The 12,717-nt window shown below is 38.5% G+C and overlaps 1 long non-coding RNA gene across 1 annotated transcript; it reads right to left on the bottom strand.

Annotated features, from left to right (window-relative positions):
* Nucleotides 1-2,454: 2,454 nt before the first annotated feature.
* Nucleotides 2,455-11,643, bottom strand: LOC131740203 (uncharacterized). The gene is made up of 4 exons (XR_009330823.1): nucleotides 9,824-11,643; nucleotides 7,850-7,971; nucleotides 4,563-4,643; nucleotides 2,455-3,702 (listed from the first exon to the last, which is right to left on the bottom strand). It is a non-coding gene; the product is annotated as an uncharacterized LOC131740203 (long non-coding RNA).
* Between the last annotated feature and the right edge of the window lie 1,074 nt (nucleotides 11,644-12,717).

The following is a 12,717-nucleotide window of genomic DNA, read 5'->3' as shown; positions in this document are numbered from 1 at the left end:
TAATGCTAGTAAAACTATAGTATTTCACTTGTACTGCAATTGAATGCATTGTTGGGGAACGATATATAGCCAATGAATTAGCATTTACTCTTGCTGTATTGATGTGTACCTTGTACTGCTATCTCACAATGATTATCTGTTTGGTTTTTTTTTTACCTTCTGTACCATTAGTATTTTTATATAATAAACTGCTACTATATTTTAAACTACCTTGTTGTGGTTGAGGGTGTTTTGTGTGTTCACTGTAATTCCTTGATCTTATAACATCATTAAATAAAAATGATTATGATGAGGTCTTAACGTGAATGAATATTCAGATTATTTAACAGGTAACTGATAGATTGTCTTTGTTTAGTCGGTGATCTAATACGGTAATGATCATATAGTATTCATTCAGGTTAATTAACTTCAGGTTAGTTAAATTAAACACTGAAATGTAAACTATTTGATTAGTCAAATTCATTAATTGTTAAATTGATTATCAAACAAACTGACCTGATTTGCCCCACAAAATGCAGGTTTCGAGATTTGGAGTACAAAAAGTGAGCCTGACCCGCGAAATGAGGGTCACTTGAAGTGTGTAAAGGTAAATGAATCACACAGCTATATCCAGTTCCCTGGAAATGGACTGCCAGATGTTCTCCCTTATTGCTGTGTCTTTATAATTTTTGTGTCCTTACAGCTCTGGGTATTTTGATACTGCAAGAATTATCTTTTCTTCTGCCATTGTTTACAAAGATGCACAAGGGAAGCTGTTCCTCATTGGTCAGTTCCCTAGCTGCTGTGCGAAAAAAATCACAAAAATAGACACCAATCCTATTTTTTCCACACCGTTTCAATGCCGCTTCAGTGTTGCCCATCTCATCCCAGGCAGTGTGAATGGCTTGTATCAAAAATACATGTTTTATTTTTTTTTGTTGTGATGAGGTGTGTCGTACGACACATTCGCTTGTTGCATTGCGTCCGGTGTGTAGAGGTCTTTAGGGAGCTCAGCCCCTACACACAGTGCCAGTTTTGAACTCACTGTTACTGGTAAGATTTAGATAAGATTTTACAAGAGCCAAGTAAAATGTGGTTTTCTTGGCTGTGTTTACATTTTCTTGAGTATCTGTATTGGTTGGGTGTTGAAAACGGGACAACATATTGAGTTTGTTGCTCGAGCTAATCTTGACTGACAGAGAAAGTCATTTCTGTTTGTTCTCATCAGAATATTTTGTTCATTTTCTTCTAAATTAATTAACTTGAGTTTTTGCTGGTACTGTATATTGAGTGCAGTGGATTTTAAATGGAAATTACCTAAACATATTAGGTTGGGTTTCTCCTAATTTTCGATAATTGTTTATATTTTATGCAACATGGATATATGCCAGATTTCACTTTTTAATGAGTCAATGTATTCTCAGAGTGGAAATAGGAATAAAGGAACTCAATCTGGAAGTTAAGCTCTTTATGATTAATCTATGTGTATGTTGCAGAAGTTACTTAAAAAAAATACAGTAGCTGCTTTGCATCCAGTGAGCTCTGGTCCAGTGTCCTTTATTGAGTGAGTGCAGTGCATAAAATACTGTGGAATACAAACAGAAACTAGGTTTGTAAAAAAAACGGTTTGACAAAAACTGAAATACCGCAGGTACAGTTCGCACTTTTCCATGTTGTACCTGTATCCTTAAAGTCTCTCTGTGTCTGACATGCAACGACTGTAGCACAGTAAGAGAATACTGCCGTATTTCTGTGAGAGAATACATACGAATACACCATGTTGTTCTTCTAAATCCCTCCAGCTCCCAGGAGCCTAAGTGGTCCCTGGAGCCCTGGATATTATTTGCCTATTTTATCAATTTAATTGCTTAACATTTATATCACCCCTATGTCCACCACTGGTTGCTTTTGTGCAATTTAATAAAATAAACATAATAAACTGAGTGACAAACATTTGGCCTAGAAGTCTTTACTTGAAGACTTTTGAACAGTTTGTTATTGGATTTATTCAGTGCCTTTTAACATTTCTAAAAGTAATTAACGAGTAAAATAAATTTGTATGCATTAAAAAAAAATTTAAAAAGGAGGACGTTCCTAAACCAGGTTTGAACCCTGTTCTTCACAGTGGAAGCCCCCACACCACATGCCATTTGGGGGATAACAGCACTAATGGAACAGCTAGCTAAACCTTATAGTAGTCGTAGTATTTGTCATGTATATCCTTTATACAGTATACCTACCTACCTACCTGCGTGAAAACTGGGTGTGAGAATTTCAATTTTCTATCAGTAATCAGTGATAGAGAAACAATAAGCACTTGTGTGCAAATGTTAGACCACTTTGCTTTAATTAGACATCTTAAACAACCTCTAAAAAGTTCCCTTTCTCTTACTATTTTAAATTGCATGTGTGGCTGTGACAGGATGCAAGTGGTGCGGTGTACAAAGTGATTGTCCAGACAGTATGCATCTCCCAAAAATGTCTGTGTTTATTTATAATAAACTCAAAAAGGCTGCCCCTCTACCAACGATGGTATTAGGGGGAACACGGTGGGCTTGCAAACCCAAACAAATAAACACACAGCAATAACAATCCAAATCCATGATGCACGAAACTGTGCTCTTCAAAACCCGGGGATGGTGGTGCGTGTCGGTGTGCAGTGAAGGTTGTGCTCAGGGGTGAGTGCTGGCTCTGTGGCGGCAGCTTCTGTTTCCTCCTCCTCTGTAAAATACATCAAAACAACACGTAACACAAAACAAAACAAAGCTTCAGCCATATGTTACATTTTCAGCGCAAGGGCCGTACTGACGTAGCTGCTTCCCCTTTGTACTTCCAAACTTCTCCCTGCAATCAACCTGGCACCATGATTTCTCCAATTGCTGTGTGCCCCGTTGTTGATTTGCAATGCAGTCTTCCAGTGTACGTGCAACTACACGCTCCCCCTAATATGGTCACCTTCCGGTTTCTGCCTACCGTCGAAGCTGCCCATCTGGTCGGGAGAAAGATTTACAGCTCGAATTCTTTCGCTCTCTGTCACAGTTTTGACATTTTTCCAAGATTTTCAGTTACAGTTATAGTGGTTTGATTTCATATGCACAACAAATCAAAACTACAGAAACAATGGGGTGTTCTAATATATGTGCACACTACTATATGTGTAGTGTGGGACAGTGATATCAAATAAATATGTCAGTCTGAGAGCTACGTTCCTCGGTAAAGTTTAGAAACGTGTAGTTCAGTTGATCTCCCACAGATGTTATGGCTACAATGCGGAAAACTATATTTCCCAGAAGCCTGGGGGGGGGGGGGGGGTTGGTATAGGGCATACTGCTTAAGAAAAGCTGTCCATGTGTAAAATACTTAATTGAGTGTTGATTAAGTGATTGTTTGTAATTTGCTCATGTATAAAAGACTCTTTGTTGTCACTCGGGGAAGGTGAAATTGGAGTGAGTCTGGTGCGAGTTGAGCGTGCAAAAGCTGTTAGTAAGTACGGAGAATAATACTTGCTTAAAACCAGGCAAATGGTTTAGCCATGCTGTGCTAGTTTGTTTTCTTTGTTTGTAAATATTGTAAATAAAACCATGTTTGTTCATCAATTGCTGGACTCCTTATGTGTCTGCAGTAAAATACACAATTGCACCAGCCACATTACCACATTAGGTACTCCTTTTCCAGTGGATGAATGGATTACATGGGTTGCACTTGTCCTTGCTTGCCGATTTCCTTTCAAAAGAACAGAAGCATTGACTTTAAAAAAAAATGGCAAAAGAATAACTCTACAACAAAGAGGAGCAGAGCAAAAAGGGTACCAAAGCTAAGGAAACAGATTGAAAAAGTTCTTCAATTATTTAAGAATTTGCATACAATATTTTCTTTACCATATTTAAAAAGCACCGAAGCATTAAATAATTTAAAATGTCCAGATAATCGCTCCATACACATCATTGAGTGTGAGGTTAATGACTTTACTGAGGCATGCCTATTGCTTCTTATTGAGAAGACACTGATAGCACTAGTTCTACATCATTTATTGATAGCACATGAAGTCATGCATGTTTGATTGGGTGATTTGGTATTGTTTAAACTTAATTCTGCTCTCTGTTATAATGTTTGATGCTGGGGTTCTTAATTCTGTTCTCTGTTATAATGTTATAATGTTTGATGCTGAGGTTCTTAATTCTGCTCTCTGTTATAATGTTTGATGCTGGGGTTCTTAATTCTGCTCTCTGTTATAATGTTATAATGTTTGATGCTGGGGTTCTTAATTCTGCTCTCTGTTATAATGTTTGATGCTGGGGTTCTTAATTCTGCTCTCTGTTATAATGTTATAATGTTTGATGCTGGGGTTCTTAATTCTGCTCTCTGTTATAATGTTTGATGCTGGGGTTCTTAATTCTGCTCTCTGTTATAATGTTATAATGTTTGATGCTGGGGTTCTTAATTCTGCTCTCTGTTATAATGTTTGATGCTGGGGTTCTTAATTCTGCTCTCTGTTATAATGTTATAATGTTTGATGCTGGGGTTCTTAATTCTGCTCTCCGTTATAATGTTTGATGCTGGAGTTCTAAATCTTTTTAACTTACATGGTCTGAGCTCAAGCTCAAGACTTTACTTTCAGGGCATGTTCTCAAAGGGCTTCGGCAGTCCTATATTCCTCTTGTTTTCTGTTTTAAATGAATACAAAAAACTATTTTATTTTTTCAGTTTGATTATATTTCTGTGCAAGAATATACATGCATGATAACACGCCATACAGGCAGGTAGATTTAATAAACACACAGGTGCTGCCACTAGGATACCAGCAACTGTATTTTTTTTTAAAGAAAATAAAACCAAGCTAAAAATAAAAGTTTGCCACACAAGGTGAGCTCTAGCCTCATTAAAAGAGACGTCCCGCTCCAGGAACCCACTACACTGCTCTCTATATACTGGTTGAAATCAGCATCCCCTAAACTAACCTACAGCTGTTGCTCCAGAAGTCCCGGCCTCCCAGTGACTCCAGGTCTTTACGACAGATCTGGCTGGGCAGAGCCTTCACAGGCACTGTCTTGCAGTTGAAGGGTTCTGTTGTAGTTTTCCTGTGGAGCGGACGCTCTCCTCCTTGATTGTAAACAAAGCGCCCATCTGTGTAGCATGGCGGTGCAATCACCTCGAGCTGTTGCGCAGATGCTTCTTGAGCTGTGTGCAGGCTCCCCGGGCACGCCCCCCAACCGATCCGGACCTCCTGATTGGCTCAGTGCTGGATGAGCCTACCTGCTCAATTGGTTGCCTAGCAACGCGTCTCCTGTTATGCGCCCTAGCTGCACACAAGTCGGGTACTACAGGGATCAGTATTAGGACCATTGCTAATTTTAATCTATGTACGTGGACCAAAACATAATCAGTAAAATATGCAAATGTGTAGATGACACAAAACTGTGAGTGGTAGCCAGCTCCCACTCAGCAACTCTAATAATACAAAGAGACTTAGACAAGATTCAAACTTGGGCTGACACATGGCAGATGACATTTAATGTCTTGCACATAGGGCAAAAATTAGAGGCAAGTACAACATGAATGGAAACGAAATAGAGGAAGCTATGTACGAAAAGGACTTGGGGGGTAGTAGTGGATGAAACTCTAAAGTCAACTAGACAGTGCGGAGAAGCTATAAAAAAGGCAAATAGAATGTTAGGATATATAGCCAAGATAGTTGAATTCAAATCTAGAGAAGTTATATTAAAATTATATAATGCACTGTGTACAGTTTTGGTCCCCATAGAATAACAAAGGCATAGAGTCCTTGGAAAGAGTACAGAGGAGAGCAACACAATTAATTCTAGGATTAAAAGGCATGTCATATGAAGATAGACTGAAAGAGCTGAATCTGAAGAGAGTCAGAGGCGACTTAATAGAGGTATTTAAAATTGTCAAGGGGCTTAACAAAGTAACTGCTGAGAATTATTTTTCACAGGTCACAGAGAACAGAATCAGGCGCCACAGGTGGAAGCTGAAGAAGGGCATATTCAGAACCGAGGGGAGAAGGAGCTTTTTCACAGAAAGGGTGGTGAACCATTGGATCAGTCTGCCGGACAGAGTTGTTGAAGTAGAGACTCTTGGATCCTTCAAGAAAAGACTGGATACTGTCATGAACATTATAGTATAACCCCCTCTGTGACCACAATATGACCTTTAGTGAGCTGTCAGGAGGAAGGGTGGTCCGTTTAGCCACGGATTCCCAGAGGTTTCATTTCCCCTACTAACTTGGTTAGGGTTTTTTTTTGTTTTCCCTCTCCAGAGTGTTAACGGACCACACTGGCACAAACGTTAGCGAGCATAGGTGGGCCAAATGGCCTTTCTCTTATGTTCTTAATTATATAATCAATGACAAATATAAAACCAATAATATACGCAAGGGTGTTGAAATATGGTCCAATATCCGCTAGTTTTTTATTGTTTAGGAAATGGCACATCCCACCATACCCCTCCCCTCCCAAAGTGAATGGGTTTGTCCAATGAATCAGGCAGAGTGGTTCTGAAAGTTCCAAGTCGTGTTGGCATGGTGACATATCTGCACAGGTTGCAAAACCCATTAGCCCAATAGATTGCTCCCTCTGTTCTTGTCATTTTATAAAATATTTTATATGCAATTAAATAGGCAAATATATCAATTAATTGATTAATTAGAAAAAACATGTGTTTTTAAAGGATATTAATATTCTCTGCAAAATAAATGATCAAAATGTCTTCTGTGTGTGTATTCAAGTAAAAGTTCCTTCATAATACTGCGCTGCAGCTGGTTTATACATAAAAAATGTATAATGGTGTAGCACATTTTTTTGTAGGTCAAACTTAAATTTTAGATGGAGAAGATTCTTCTATTACAAAATGTGTGTGTGTGTTTTAGTCAGGGCATTACTGTTGTTTATAGTTATTTTCTTCTGGTTTGAAAGTTTTTTTTAAAGGGGAGACCAATCCAGGACTGTATTACAGTATTTTGAGGCACAATATATTGAGGAGAGTGAAAGGATGACCAAGCCCCTCAAGCAGGGCTACAAGTGAAAGGATGACCAAGCCCCTCAAGCAAGGCTACAAGTGAAAGGATGACCAAGCCCCTCAAGCAGGGCTACAAGTGAAAGGATGACCAAGCCCCTCAAGCAGGGCTACAAGTGAAAGGATGACCAAGCCCCTCAAGCAGGGCTACAAGTGAAAGGATGACCAAGCCCCTCAAGCAGGGCTACAAGTGAAAGGATGACCAAGCCCCTCAAGCAGGGCTACAAGTGAAAGGATGACCAAGCCCCTCAAGCAGGGCTACATTTTTTTTAGCAGCCTGGAGGGGGAGAGTGAATATGAAATTTAAAAAGTGATCTATAAGCAAAATTAAGTTTTTTTCTTCTGTTTCACTTGCTGAGCGAGTGAGCGAGTGACTCGGGGTCACAACAATTTTGAATCAGGAGTTTTCCTTTAAGTTAGGCATGTATAGCTTTCCTGTTAAAATGCTTTCCTGTTAAAAAAATATATAACTAACAATAACAAAGTCGGCATTTTTTTTTATTGGTCTGCATGTGTACCTGCATACCAGTTATGTGAACGCCTGTCTATAAGGCTTTGTCTGACCTGCCTGTCATCTGCAGCTTCTGCAATCTCCAACACTGGGGCTTCAAGTTCAGCACCTGCTTCTCTCAAACCCTGTAATCTTTCATCTGTAAGTTCAACATTCATTACGGAGAGCTATGTTGTGTAAAACACAACAAGCCAGGATGATATTGCTAACCTTCTGATGAGTGCACTGTAGTGTTCCCGCAGAGACATCCAGATATCGGAATCACATTTTGAGGATTCCAAATGTTCACTCAATTACAGTACGAGCGTATTTAAAGTACGGTTATACCTCTGTTCGGCAGGGGTCGTGGGGCTGAGCAGTGGTGTCAATAGGCACCGCTTCAGTGGATACCCGTTGTCCCCTATCAGCCAGCCTCTCAGACTGTCATACCGTTGAAACGCAGCTGCCACCTGCGAATTAACGAGGATAAACAAGTCATGAGCAGAGCAACAATAGTTTGCATACGCATTTGTGATGTAGTTGTTGGCATCACAGATCACACACTACTTGCACATTGACAGAATAGGTCCCCTACGGTTTACGTAGAAGTGCCTATTCTGTGTTCGTGCATGTACTTTAGTGTTGCAGGCAAACAGTGTGCTCTCCGCATGTCTCCTTCCAGGACAGCCTGAAGCAGCTGGCAGATGTCAGTGATTGTCTGTTGAGGTGAAATTGCTGCATACATTGTGTGTCAGACAGGCTCAGAAAAGACAGATGACTTCTAAATATTTGGGGACGTCTCCTCCTCCTCTCTTTGTCTGGCCACGTAAAAATGATTATTATTATTATTTATTTATTTATTTATTTATTTGTTAGCAGATGCCCTTATCCAGGGCAACTTACAATTGTTACAAAATCACAGACAAAGTATCACATTAATCTTTTCTTTGCCTGCTTCCCTGGTAGTTTCACAGGTATTTATAGCCGACCATGTCATTTGCACACAGTTTAGACCTGGTTTTCACATGTCAACCTAAACGCAAGCGCTAACACTGTTGATGGTTTGCTAAATCACTACATTTGTATGTAAATGAGGACACTCTCCTAAAGTTCAGCCCATGTCCAGCACTTGCCGAGTGCGCACTAAAACACGGTTGCTAAATCACATATTTGGGCAAAGTCTGTTTGCCCACAAGTGCGCCTGATTCCGGTGTGCTAACTGTTCGTAAAAGTGTTTTGCGATTGCCTTAGGGGTTTGTGAACGTTGCTAAATAGGGCCCCTGGTGTTTAATTCTTAAGTTATGATTGTGTTATTATATAGTGTTATCTTGACAGCTTCAGAGTTGCTTTGGTGTCAATGTATTGAAGAAAAAGTCTACATTTTCCAGTCTAGAAATCTGGTAAACATAGTCACACAGGCTTGAAGACCACTGATTTAGTTGTTTCATGATTTCAGATGTTGCTTTCAGGCAACATACTATTTATTTTTTAGATACCATTATCCATAAACTTAGAGGATCTGAAAAGAAATGTTTGGGCATGTTACAGTAATCTATAGTCCGATAGCAGGTTTGTCAGTGCAAGGTTAAAGAACAACATACAAATAAAAAAGAAAAGAAAAAAAAAACTCATCCATTTAAATATTACATTTTTTTAATTTAATAAACGTTTCATCATCCATTTAAATAAAACAGAAAACCCAGTGTCATTTTTTTAAATATATAATCTGGGCAAGAGGAAGACTTCTACAGAGGTCAAAGGTCATCCAGTTATCCCTTTAAGAGAAATACCAGTTTTAAATCACAAGCTTCTGTGCTGAAACAAAGTAAAACTGTAGATGACTGAGACAAGAAATCACATTGCTGTTTGTTCAGTTTTTTTTCTGGACTGGCTAGTGTTAAATGATGAGACAGGCTAGTAAGGGAAGCTGTAAGCTAACATACATTATTTTGTAAAACAATATCAAACAGAAAGGCTGGGTTTGCCTTCTTAAGGAATGGAATTTCTACATTTGATTTGCTAACAAACAGAATTAAAAGAGAAGTTGGGAGGTGAACAAAACAAAAACAAAAGAAAATAACGACAGCTAATATTTTAAAAGCATGATTTATCTATATATTACCAAGAAGCCAGTCAAACCCACCAATTCGCAACTTCTTCCCTCAATAAGAGCATTTCTCCATTTTATAAGGCGGCATCAATTTCAGCTTAAATAGATTAGCTTGGGTTTAAAAACAAAACCTGGTAAAAAATTCCACCTAAAAAAACACACTGACACTTGCAATCCCAGAATAGAAGCTAATGGTGCATTATTATGATTACCTCATGTGAGAAAAGCCATAAACATCCCAGTGGTATCACACCCTGCGGTACTGTGGGTACAAAGGCTTCAGACAGCAGGTCACCTGTGCCTTCCCAGAAGGCAATGCAAAGCATATATACTGTAAGCCTGGGACACTTTCAAAATCTTTTAATCCTTCACATAACAGAGAGGCGTGTCTTTCGGTTACTAAGCAGATTATTTCACCAGACCCACTAGCTGATAATTATTAGGCTCAGCAGCGTTTATTTATTTAAATAAATATTTGAGTTATGTATTGTAATGAATCTCAGCTGGTAGTGCTAAGTTACTGGAAGCAGCAATTGCTTCCCTGTACAAGGGATCAAAAAGTGTTTGTGTTTTGTTATTTTACCTTGCCTGAAGTTTAAAAAAGGGAAAACCACATTTGTTGATTTTTAAAGTTATTACATTAAGTTGCAGTTCATATATATATATATATATATATATATATATATATATATATATATATATATATATATATATATGAAAAAATATAAGATATATAAGAAAAAAGAAAAAAGAGAAAAGGATATTTCAGGTACTTAAAAAGATAGAATAACTGATTACAAATCAATTATCAGGACTCCCAATTACTAAGACTGAGACGCATTTGCAGTGATGATAGTGATTTTTTGAATAAAACAAATGACATGTGTGCATTTTTCAGAAACTGTGGTTTTCCAGACACTATACTTAGAGAAGCTCAGTTAAGAGTATCGACAATAAACAGAAAAGATGCCTTGTACAAAACCAAAACACAGAATACTAACAATCTTATTCCCCTTGTTCTTACTTATCATCCTATGACCAAAAAATACAACACATCATACAGAGAAATGTTAGCATTCTTCAAGATGATCCTTCTACAGCTCCTATTTTCAATAACCCTCCTCTAATGTCATACAGAAGAGACAAAAATCTAAGAGAGCATCTGGTCCACAGTAACATTCGACCCAATCTGGACAGTCTTAAGGGTACGTTTCCATGCAATAGGTCAAGCTGTGCTACTTGTACATACATTCACAGCAACACAGTAGTTAAGGGAGCAAAATCCTCATTTACTATCCATGATGCTTTTACTTGCATTAGTAAAGGAATAGTATATTGCATTGGCTGCATCAAATGTAACAAGCTATATATTGGTGAAACAAAACAATGCTTGGCTGATCGCTTCGTGGAACATCTGAGAAGTATACAAATTAACACCTCTGCCTTTCCTGTCGCCAGACATTTTAACAGAAATGACCACACTATAGAAGACATCACAATTTGTGGGATGGTTCAATGCTATAGCACTGTTTTTTTGTATTCAGCCGATGAAGGACCTGTTGTGTGAAACGTCCTGATAATTGATTTGTAATCAATTATTCTACCTTTTTAAGTACCTGAAATATCCTTTTCTCTTTTTTCTTTTTTCTTATTGATCATTTTGGTACACAGCAGTTTTCCTTTTTCTCAAACTTTCTCAAACCCCCCGTGGCTGCTTGGTTTTCATTCCAACCGAGCTCTCAATTACTTAACTATAGCCTTAATTGAACTAATAATTTGCTTAATTAGACCTTTTTACTTGTTTTCAGCTCTTGAACAGTTGCATATTTCAAGTTAGCTGTAACATTTAAGTAGCTTAAACTGCAACTGTTGAAGAGCTGAAAACAAGTAGCAGTGTGGAGTAGCGGGGCAGCAGTGTGGAGTAGTGGTTAGGGCTCTGGACTCTTGACCGGAGGGTCGTGGGTTCAATCCCTGGTGGGGACACTGCTGCTGTACCCTTGAGCAAGGTACTTTACCTAGATTGCTCCAGTAAAAATCCTGTATTATATAACTGTATTAATGGGTAATTGTACGTAAAAATAATGTGATATCTTGTAACAATTGTAAGTGGATAAGGCCGGGTGTCAGCTAAGAAATAAATAATAATAATAAAGTAAAAAGGTCTAATTAAGCAAATATATATATACACACACAGTGTGTGTGTTTCACAGTTTTGTTGTAACTCAAATGGGTTTTTAATAGTTATAAAGCACTAGGTTTACATAACACCAACAAATTTTTATTATTTTTTTGTTCCTGGGTAGTAAGTGTTATTTCCTAATTGCTTATTCCTCAAAAGTATAGAAAATGGCTATTATTCCCCACAAACTTTGCTTTTGTGACCAGGACAGTGATATTTTGAAATTTACCTATTTCCAATGAGAAAACGGGCGAATTTGTGTCTTTTCGTTCACATAAAGTCAGAAAAAAACAACATATGAATCCAAATTAACATGTATTTATACTAAAGTAATACAAAAATGACTACAAAAGATTTAGAAGTGATTATACTGTAAATCACTTTCACGAATCAGCCCCCAAATGTAGTCTCCCATCATGTTCTCGTTATACTGTCCTTGGTAGCGGCGTTCAAAGTCCAGTATATCCTGGTGGAAGCGCTCGCCTTGCTCCTCCGAGTACGCTCCCATGTTCTCCTTGAATTTATCAAGATGAGCATCAAGGATATGGACTTTGAGGGACATCCTACAGCCCATTGTGCTGTAGTTCTTCACCAGAGTCTCAACCAGCTCCACATAGTTTTCGGTCTTGTGATTGCCCAGGAAGCCCCGAACCACTGTGACAAAGCTGTTCCAAGCCGCTTTCTCCTTACTAGTGAGCTTCTTGGGGAATTCATTGCACTCCAGGATCTTCTTTATCTGTGGTCCGACGAAGACACCGGCTTTGACCTTTGCCTCACACAGCTTAGGGAAGAAGTCTTGAAGGTACTTGAAGGCTGCCGACTCCTTATCTAGAGCTCTGACAAATTGTTTCATAAGGCCCAATTTGATGTGCAGTGGTGGCATCAGCACCTTCCGGTGGTCCCAGCCGTACTCATCAAGGCGTCCAG

This window comes from Acipenser ruthenus, chromosome 13 (assembly GCF_902713425.1).
Source record: "Acipenser ruthenus chromosome 13, fAciRut3.2 maternal haplotype, whole genome shotgun sequence".
In the NCBI taxonomy this organism is placed as follows: domain Eukaryota; kingdom Metazoa; phylum Chordata; class Actinopteri; order Acipenseriformes; family Acipenseridae; genus Acipenser; species Acipenser ruthenus.
The sequence above is the reverse complement of the archived record's forward strand: the minus strand, read 5'-3'. Positions and strand labels throughout refer to the sequence as shown.